Raw genomic sequence first — 8,970 nt, 5'->3', positions numbered from 1 at the left:
TAGCCATTATCATTCCTAGCTATAACTTAATTAAAACGTACCCCAAGTACTAATAGTTAATATCATTAGTACATCTGTGGAAATCTTTTCTGATTAGATTGCCTAGGTCGGTGGCTCTCAGACTTTGCCACATATCAGACTCACCTGGGAAGCCTTTAAAACTCGTGATGCTGGCCAGGTGTGGTGGCTACGCCTGTAATCTCAGCACTTTGGGAGTCTGAGGCAGGTGGATTGCCTGAGCTCAGGAGTTCGAGATCAGCCTGGTCAACATGGTGAAACCCCATCTCCACTAAAAATACAAAAAATTAGGTGGGTGTGGTGGTGTGCACCTGCATTTCCAGCTACTCAGGAGGCTGGGGCATGAGAATTGCCTGAACCTGGGAGGCGGAGGTTGCAGTGAGCCGAGATTGCACCACTGCACTCCAGCCTGGGCAACAGGGCAAGACTCTATTAAAAAAAAATTTATGATGCTGAGGCTTCACCCTGAGCCAATGAAATCAGAATCTTGGGAGGAGGGGGCACATACAGGCATCAGCAGTTTTAAAAAGATGGCCAGGTGATTCCAACATGCACACAAATTTGAAAACAAGAGGCTTAGGAGGTGTCTGGATCCCATCTCTTCAAACCTGCTTCCTGGAGATTTCTTGTTCAAATCCACGTGTAAAGAGAGGTTTTGAATTTGTCATTCATCCCAGCTCTGCAGGGATGAAACTGCCCAGGCAGATCAGGGGAACTGCTTTTCATATATGGCCACTGTCAACAAGAAAAGCTGGTAAGTACTACTGTAGCTTTTTATTGTAATCTCTTCTGTGATATTTTGGAAATATTGTAACCGTTTCCTTCGAGCAGTCAATACAACCTTAGGGAACAATTGGAATCCCTGTGGAGGCTCAAAACATTTATTTTTCTAATTTAAAACTTTATGTTTAAAACTTATTTACCAAAAGAGATTTGTTTTGCAGAACTCTGTGACAAGTTCCATAGAACTATCTTGTAGATGCTGTGTTGGTGACAATACCAGGGGCTAAAGTAGCACTGAGGTATGAAATTCCAGGTGCTCAGCTCATGTAGGAAATGAAGGGGCAATGCTTTAGGACATACGGGAGGTAAAAGAGTGAAGGGTGAAAGCCAGGGGCTTACCTTTAGACAGACTCGTGTTCAAATATTGGCTCCACTGTTTTGCCTATACCTTGGTCAAATTACTTCACCTTTTTAAGGCTGTTTCTCATCTGTAGTATGAAATGAGCACAATATTGCCTATCTCATATGTATGTTCTGTTGATTGTTGACATTTTTATTTAAAGCACCTAACAGTTGTTGGCACCTAGTAGGCATTCAGCAAATGCTATCTGATCTTTCCATATCAAAGATGGAAAATAATCCATTACCCAGCTGTTGGTTGTATACACAGAATTTAAATATTGATTTCCCCTTATTTGCATTCCACAACTTTAAGAGAGGTAAAATATCCATGGGACAGGAAATGGATACTTTTTAAGGAGGAACTTAGCAGAGGAGACCAGGTAGAGGTGAAACAGTTATACTACCATCAGTCCTCCTTTTGTCTGGTTCTGATATGTACAAATTTTTATTTGGCACAATTTAGTTAATTAGCACTAGACTTCTATTGCACTTGACCTCAAATCTAAAGGCAAATCTAAAGAAACGCTGGGAAATACTACAGTAGATTTTAATTGTAATCTCTTCTCTGATATTTTGGAAATATTTAACAGGTTCCTTCTGAGATGTTGATAAAACCTTAAGGAACAATTGGGATCACAGTTTATATTCCAGTTATCATGACATATTAATTGTGAGCAATTGGATAAATACAACCAATCACAGACATTGCTGCTAGCTCTTCAGTCCACAAATCCCTACACAAATAATAGATGTGCAACATAACCATGACTAATCACGTCACTTCTTTCAATGTCTGTCCTGTGCATCTGTTGTTAAGTTCATATGCAGACTGCAAAGCCTGTAGTTGTGTTGCTTCCTTGTCTCCTGGTGATAAATCCATGTGACATTTTACATAAATAGAAAATCAAAAGAAGGAATTGGCCAATAAAAATAAAAGTGAAGCAAGAAAACAAAAAGGGAGAATGTTAAAAGTGATTTTTTTCTGTAAAAAAATTTTTAGTTTTTTAGAGACAGGGTCTCATTCCATAACCAAGGCTGGAGTACAGTGGTGCAATCATACCTCACTGTGGCCTCAAACTACCAATTCTTCCACCTCAGTCTCTTGAGTAGCTAGGACTATAGGCTTTCACTTTATGTGTGTGTGTGTGGGGTGGGGGGTGTTGGGGAGGGGTGTCTCACTATGTTGCCAAGGCTGGCCTTGAACTCCTGGCCTCAATTGATCCTCCAGCCTCAGCTTCCCAAAAGTGCTGGGATTACAGGCATGGGCCACTGTACCCAGCTCTAGAAGTGATTTCTAATTGAATGTCAATAGAAGAAACACCCAAGTGTGAGAGTTTCCAGCCATGAAGCCAGAGAAACTTAATGAAGGTAAAATTATTGACAAAAATGAGGAAAGTGGTTGTGATTAAAAAGATGAATGAAGATGCCCTAGAGAAAATAATAGTGGCAAAAACTTCACATCAAAGATATTCTTGGATATATTTTACAACATTGAAAATGCAAAGGAGAAAATGTTGGAAGCTGATCCAAACTTAGAAAGGAGCATGACAATTTGCCAAGATGTAGAAAAAATGCTTGCTCTATATCATAAGTTGTATGATGAGAAGCAAGCATTATTCACACCACTCATGATGCATTTTTTACAAGGAAATAAAATACTTCAATTCTCAATGTTTCTAATGTTTTAAATTACCATCTACTATATAAATATTAGTTTTACTCTTTTTTTCATTTCCCTATATATTTATAATTGACAGTAAGAGTTTTTAACATTTTGAAAAAAAACTCTTAATTTTCATTATTTTAGAGACTGGGTTTTGCTTTGTCACCCAGGTTAGAGAGCAGTGGCATGATCATGGCTCACTGCAGCCTCAGACTCCTGGGCTCAAGTGATTCTCCTGCCTCAGCCTCCCAAGCAGTGCATGACAGGCGCGTGCCACCACATCCAGCTAATTTTTAAATTATTTTGTAAAGACAGGGTCTCGCTATATTGCCTAGGCTGGCCTCAAACTCCTGGCTCGAATGATCTTCCTGTCTTGGCCTCCCAAAGGAAAGGCATAAGCTACCATGTCCAGTCTGAAAAAAAAAAGTTTAAATATCATAAAAGAAATGTAACTTTTCTCATTGATGAGTAAGACTGCTTAGCATGGTTTCAGCTTGCACAGTCATTTTGACGGTCCTGTGCTGCTGTGCAAATCAAGGACTGCCTATATGAAGGGTGATGTAGGATTTATGAAGATGGATAAAGGAGAACCTGTAGTTGAGTAAGTGAGATTAAAAACAGACAACAGGAAGCTTGGCTCCTCCCTCTGCCACTTCTGGGGAAAGCAAATATGAACACCTGTGCCCCTCCAAAGCCACATGTGAGAGGAATCTATGGAAAACTATTTCAATTCTTTCTGAAGGTTAATCCTCTCCTAAGAATTTCCTTAAGGTCTGTGCTGTGAATTGTTACATCTGCTTCCACAGAATCATCAGCTTCTAGAGTTGCAGGCAGAATTGGGTTGAAAGTCCACCTATAAAGTATATGCATCATACTTGATATGCAGTAAGTATTCAATCAATTATTGTTATATGATCATGAATCTTTTTGTTCAACTGTAGGGTGACCAACTGTCTCCCAGTTTGCCAGAGCCTGAAATCCATCTCAGGGGTTTCCTGGGCTGAATTTTTTTTTTTTTTTTTTTTTGAGGCAGAGCCCAAGCTGGAGTGCAGAGGTGAGATCTTGGCTCACTGCAACCTCCACTTCCTGGGTTCAAGTGATTCTCCTGCCTGAGCCTCCCAACTAGCTGGTATTAAAGGCATGTGCCACCACACCCAGCTAATTTTTTTTTTTTCTATTTTTAGTAGAGACAGGGTTTCACCATGTTGGCCAGGCTGGTCTCGAATTGCTGACCTCAGGTGATCTGCCTGCCTCAGCCTCCCAAAGTGCTGGGATTACAGGCGTGAGCAACCACGCCCAGCTGACGATTTTCAGTTCTAAAACTGAGACAGACCCAGGCCAACCAAGGTGGTTGGTTACCCTATTTGACTCTAGCTCTGAGCAAGACAAAATATTAACAGTATTGCATGAAATTCTCTTGGGATTTAGGAAGTAATTGGAAGAGAGAAAATTCTCCATGAATAGTTTCTGGATTAGAATGTCAAAGGCCACTTTGGGAGGCTGAGGTGAGTGGTCGGGAGTTCAAGACCAGCCTGGCCAAGATGGTGAAATCCGGTCTCTACAAAAAATACAAAAATTAGCCAGGCATGGTGGCAGGTGCCTGTAATCCCAGCTACTCGGGAGGCTGAGGTAGAGAATTGCTTGAACCTGGGAGGCAAAGGGTGTAGTGAGCCGAGATCATGCCACTGCACTCCAGCCTGGGTGACAGAGAGACACTCCATCTCAAGAAAAAAAAAAAAGAATCTTAGGTTAGAAGAGATTTTGTGTCCCATGCTTCAACCTAGCCCAGGATGGCCTGAAATCCATTTCAGAAAGACTCTGTTTTTAAAGCCTATTAGGGAAGAAAATAAATAATGTGTTCCATTGGTAAGTATTGTGCACCAATCACTCTGCTACGGGCTGAGGGAAATACCAGATGAATAAGACTCATGTTCTGTTCTGTAGAAGCTTACATTCTAGAAAGGGAGACCACCAGTTATATGCACCATAAATTATCAAGACAGCTCACACTCTGCAAGGTATTTTAGACAAGTAATCTCATTTAATCCTCATGCTAACCCCAACAAGGTACTATCATTCCATTTTACAGATGATGAAAGTGAGATTCAGAGAGATGGAGTTATATAAAGTTGCAAAGCAAGTAACTGCTATAATTGATCTTAGGACCCAAGTCTGTAGTGGCTGAGAACATGGGCTCTGGAGTCATGCAAATCTGTGTTTGAATCCTGACTCTTCCACTGTCTTGTTATGTGACAAGTGTCCATGAGCTGCTATTTCCTCCTCTGTAAAATGGGACAAATAATAATAGCCACTTTTGAGGGTTATGAAGGATAAATGAGAAATGCATTGAGTAAGAGCTTGATGTGTAGTAAATGCTCAGCAAATACTCCTCATCATTGTCATCACACCAAAACGCATTGTAGTTCCCCTTTAGCAGGTGGCCTCTTCCATTTCTATGCAAATCTTTCAGGGAAAGAGGCATCAGTGAAATACATTGAGAGCTCTGACTGGGGGAAGACTTCCCAACTGTGATGATGACTAAAGGCTTCGTGCAACAATAGAACTTGATCTTCATGAAAGGATAGAATTTCAATAGGTTGAGGTTGGGGCAGAAAAAATATTCCACACAGAGGTGAGGATTTCAGCTGAGGCAAAGAGGAAAGCACAGTGAGTTTGGGGAATGATAACTACTATTGGTTAGAGTGTAGGTTTTTTTTGTAAGGAGGTTGGTGGAGATATGGCTGAAAAGAAGCAAGATCCTCACAACTCAGGTGATGTTTCTAGAAGGCTTTCCTACAACCTTTGCTCCATAGGGGCTGCTCTGGCTGTCTTCTCTATTCTGGGCTCTCACATCAACTTACTATTTCCTGGGGCTACTCTTCTTCTCAGCCCTGTGAATTGCTCTGTCATCTTCATCCTTCTTTTTTTTTTTTTTTTTTTTTTTTGAGACAGAGTTTCACTCTTGTTACCCAGGCTGGAGTGCAATGGCGCAATCTCAGCTCACTGTGACCTCCGCCTCCCAGGTTCAAGTGATTCCCCTGCCTCAGCCTCCCAAGTAGCTGGGATTACAGGCATAGGCCACCATGCCCGGCTAATTTTGTATTTTTAGTAGAGACGGGGTTTCTCCATGTTGGTCAGGCTGGTCTCGAACTCCTGACCTCAGGTGATCCACCCACCTCTGCCTCCCAAAGTGCTGGGATTACAGGCATAAGCCACCAAGCCTTGCCATCTTCATCCTTCTTTATGCCATGTGCTGTACATGGTGCTACACAGTTGTGTGTTCTAACCCTTCCAGGGTGTTCTCAGATAAGTTCCCAAAGTCTTACTGGATGGGCTGGATTGGAGGTGGGGCGGGGGCTGAAAGAGGGTCATGACAGGTTAGAATGTCTGAAAGATGTGAAAGACAGTCCTTTTTTTTTTTGCCGATATAGGTTTCAGGTTTCTTGGCTTTTTCTAGAGGACTAAATGAAATCACAATAAAACAACCTGTAGCATGTAGGGGAGCCATGCATTTCTCAGGAAGTCTGTCTCTGAAAAGACAGTCTGGAGAGGTCAGATAAAATTTAGAAGAACATGTTTTTTACATTCATAGAAACAGAGGATACAAGGGAGAAAATATCTGGAAAAATATCAGATATCTGCATAAATACATGCAGTGTTTATGATCTAGAGAACAACAACGGTGTTTTCCAGGAACTTAGCAGAAAGAAGATGCTGTGCATGGAGGATGTTATGGGTTGAACTGTGTCTCCCCAAAATTCAAATGCTGAAGCCCTAGCTCCCAGTACCTTGGAATTTGGAGATGGAACCTTTAAAGAAGTAATTGAGTAGCCGGGCGCGGTGGTTCATGCCTGTAATCCCAGCACTTTGGGAGGCTGAGGTGAGCAGATCACAAGATCAGGAGATCGAGACCATCCTGGCCAACATGGTGAAATCTCATCTCTACTAAAAATACAAAAATTAGCTGGGTGTGGTGGCATGTGCCTGTAATCCCAGCTATTTGGGAGGCTGAGGCAGGAGAATCACTTGAACCCAGGAGGTGGAGGTTGCAGTGAGCTGAGTGCGCTACTGCACTCCAGCCTGGCAACAGAACTAGACTCCATCTAAAAAGAAAAGAAAAGAAGTAATTAAGTGAAAATGAGATCATTAGGGTAGTGTCCTTATAAGAAGAGGAAATTTGGGCACGGACACAGACATGTCTTCCTTCCACACAGAAGGAAGACCATGTGAGGACACAGGGAGAAGACAGCTATCTGCAAGCCAAAGAGAGGGGTGTCAGAAGAAATCAGCCCTCTTGACATCTTAATCTTGGACTTCCAGCCTCCAGAATTGTGAGAAGAATAAATTTCTATGGTTTGAGCCACCCAGTCTGTGGTACTTAGTTACGAGGCAACCTTAGCAAACGAGCACACAGGACAAGAGAATATGGTTGGCTCAGCTTCTGACAGCATTTGGTGTATTTTCTTTGCCCTTGCATTTTCATTTGTCTGTCATGAGCTCCAAATGAGCTGCATACTTCATAGATCGATCTATTTAATTTTTAGGATTCTGTCAATGTTAAAAAATGGAGAAAGTGGATTTCCTTCCACAAAGTGGATCCCTGTGATTTGTGTAATCCATGTGTAGCTCCACTGTGGCAGCCTTGAAGCCCACAGGGCTCAGCCTCCCATTTTCTCCTCCAGCCAAAGGAACCTTCTAGACTTTCCTGAGGCTTGTAAGAGGGAAATGGCACAGGGTGGCTCCATCATGTACCAGACAGTGAGCAACTTAACCAATAACCCTTTAAGATTTCTGTTCCCTTTGAGTCTCCTTACCTTGGTCTTCCTTTCAACCTTTTCCTCCACAGTCAAGGAGAATCTGGGAGCCTTCCCGGTTGCTGGTGAAGCCTAAATTTTTCTTCTTGCTATTTTGCTATAAACACTCCCCTAGGCCTGATTTTCAAAATTGTATTTACCCAGCTTATGACTCTCTACAAGTTCCTCAAGTCTGACACAGAGGGTCTTTGACCCCTCTGTTGATGTGTGGTCAGGAGCTTGCCACATGGATCCCAGCATCTCCCCACACCGCCATATGCCTGTGTGAGGGCTGGCTGGCATTCGACCACAGAGAGGCTTTGTGACTTTGAGGCCTGGTATAATTCCTAAGACCAAAACATTGCAAACATTCCACTGATTTGTTGCTTCTTCACCCCTGGGCCTGGCCCACTCTGTAGCATTTCTGCTGCTTAGTCTACTCACAACACAAGGCTGCCTAAGTAGTCCTCACTTTGGTAGTACTCACCCCTTCCCTAAGTGTCTACAGCTTCGGGCAGTGCTGGCTGCACTGTAAGCCCCACAGAAGGACTCCAGGCTCCAGGTCAACCTGCAGCAGCAGATGAGGCTGGAGCCAGGGAGTGAAATTCACTCAGGCATCTCTGCAGTGGTCCTGTTTCCCCTTCCAGGAAATAATCCAGTTTCTCAAGAGCTTAAGTGTCTCCATCAAAACTAGCTCAAACACCATCTTCCTGTGGTTTTATGAGGGAGTTTCTTGGAGAAACTGCTCCTAACCTTATATCCATGAGCACTTCTCATCCAGTTCCAGATGACCTTCAGAAGGTGGTCCCACAAAAGCCAGGGCCATCTCACAGCTCGCCTCTGCCAGGGTGGTAGATTTGAGGACCTCCATGGTGGTGCCAGGTTGGCCTCCTCCCTCTCTGGCAGTCATGATGAAGGCATTCACCTGTCTTGTGTCTGAGCTGAAAGTGGCTCCTCTGCCTTAAACATCCTGGGTGGGACTCAGAACCATAGCCCAATATGGTTGACTTCTCACAGGAAGCCTCTAGTTTCACCCCACAACAACCACAAAATAGGAGTCAATACCTTTTCATATCTCCAAAACAAAATCCACCTCGTAAAGTGCATCGAGTAATGTAGACATTTAATGAGGAGAAGGAGAAAAGGTCTTACATCGCACTCTCTATTCAACACTTTGGTTTTCCACACCTCCTACCAATTAAATTTCTTCTTCAGCCATCACCTGCTTGGTCTTCCTTCCTCCAGCGTTCCTTCTCCTCTCCGAACCCTTTCTCAGAACGTGTGTGGTCTGCAGATGTTTAATGTAGTTAGTATTTCACGCATGTTAGTAAGGTCAAATTGGTTGGTAGTGCTGTTCAAATCTTCTATAGC

The 8,970-nt window shown here is 42.9% G+C and overlaps 1 long non-coding RNA gene across 1 annotated transcript; it reads right to left on the bottom strand.

Annotated features, from left to right (window-relative positions):
* Nucleotides 1–269: 269 nt before the first annotated feature.
* Nucleotides 270–8,533, bottom strand: LOC112208944 (uncharacterized). Its single transcript, XR_002943517.2, has 3 exons — nt 8,353–8,533; nt 1,141–1,229; nt 270–753 (listed from the first exon to the last, which is right to left on the bottom strand). It is a non-coding gene; the product is annotated as an uncharacterized LOC112208944 (long non-coding RNA).
* Nucleotides 8,534–8,970: the final 437 nt, after the last annotated feature.

This window comes from Pan troglodytes, chromosome 3 (assembly GCF_028858775.2).
Source record: "Pan troglodytes isolate AG18354 chromosome 3, NHGRI_mPanTro3-v2.0_pri, whole genome shotgun sequence".
Lineage (NCBI taxonomy): Eukaryota > Metazoa > Chordata > Mammalia > Primates > Hominidae > Pan > Pan troglodytes.
This window is presented reverse-complemented; position numbering and strand designations above follow the sequence as displayed.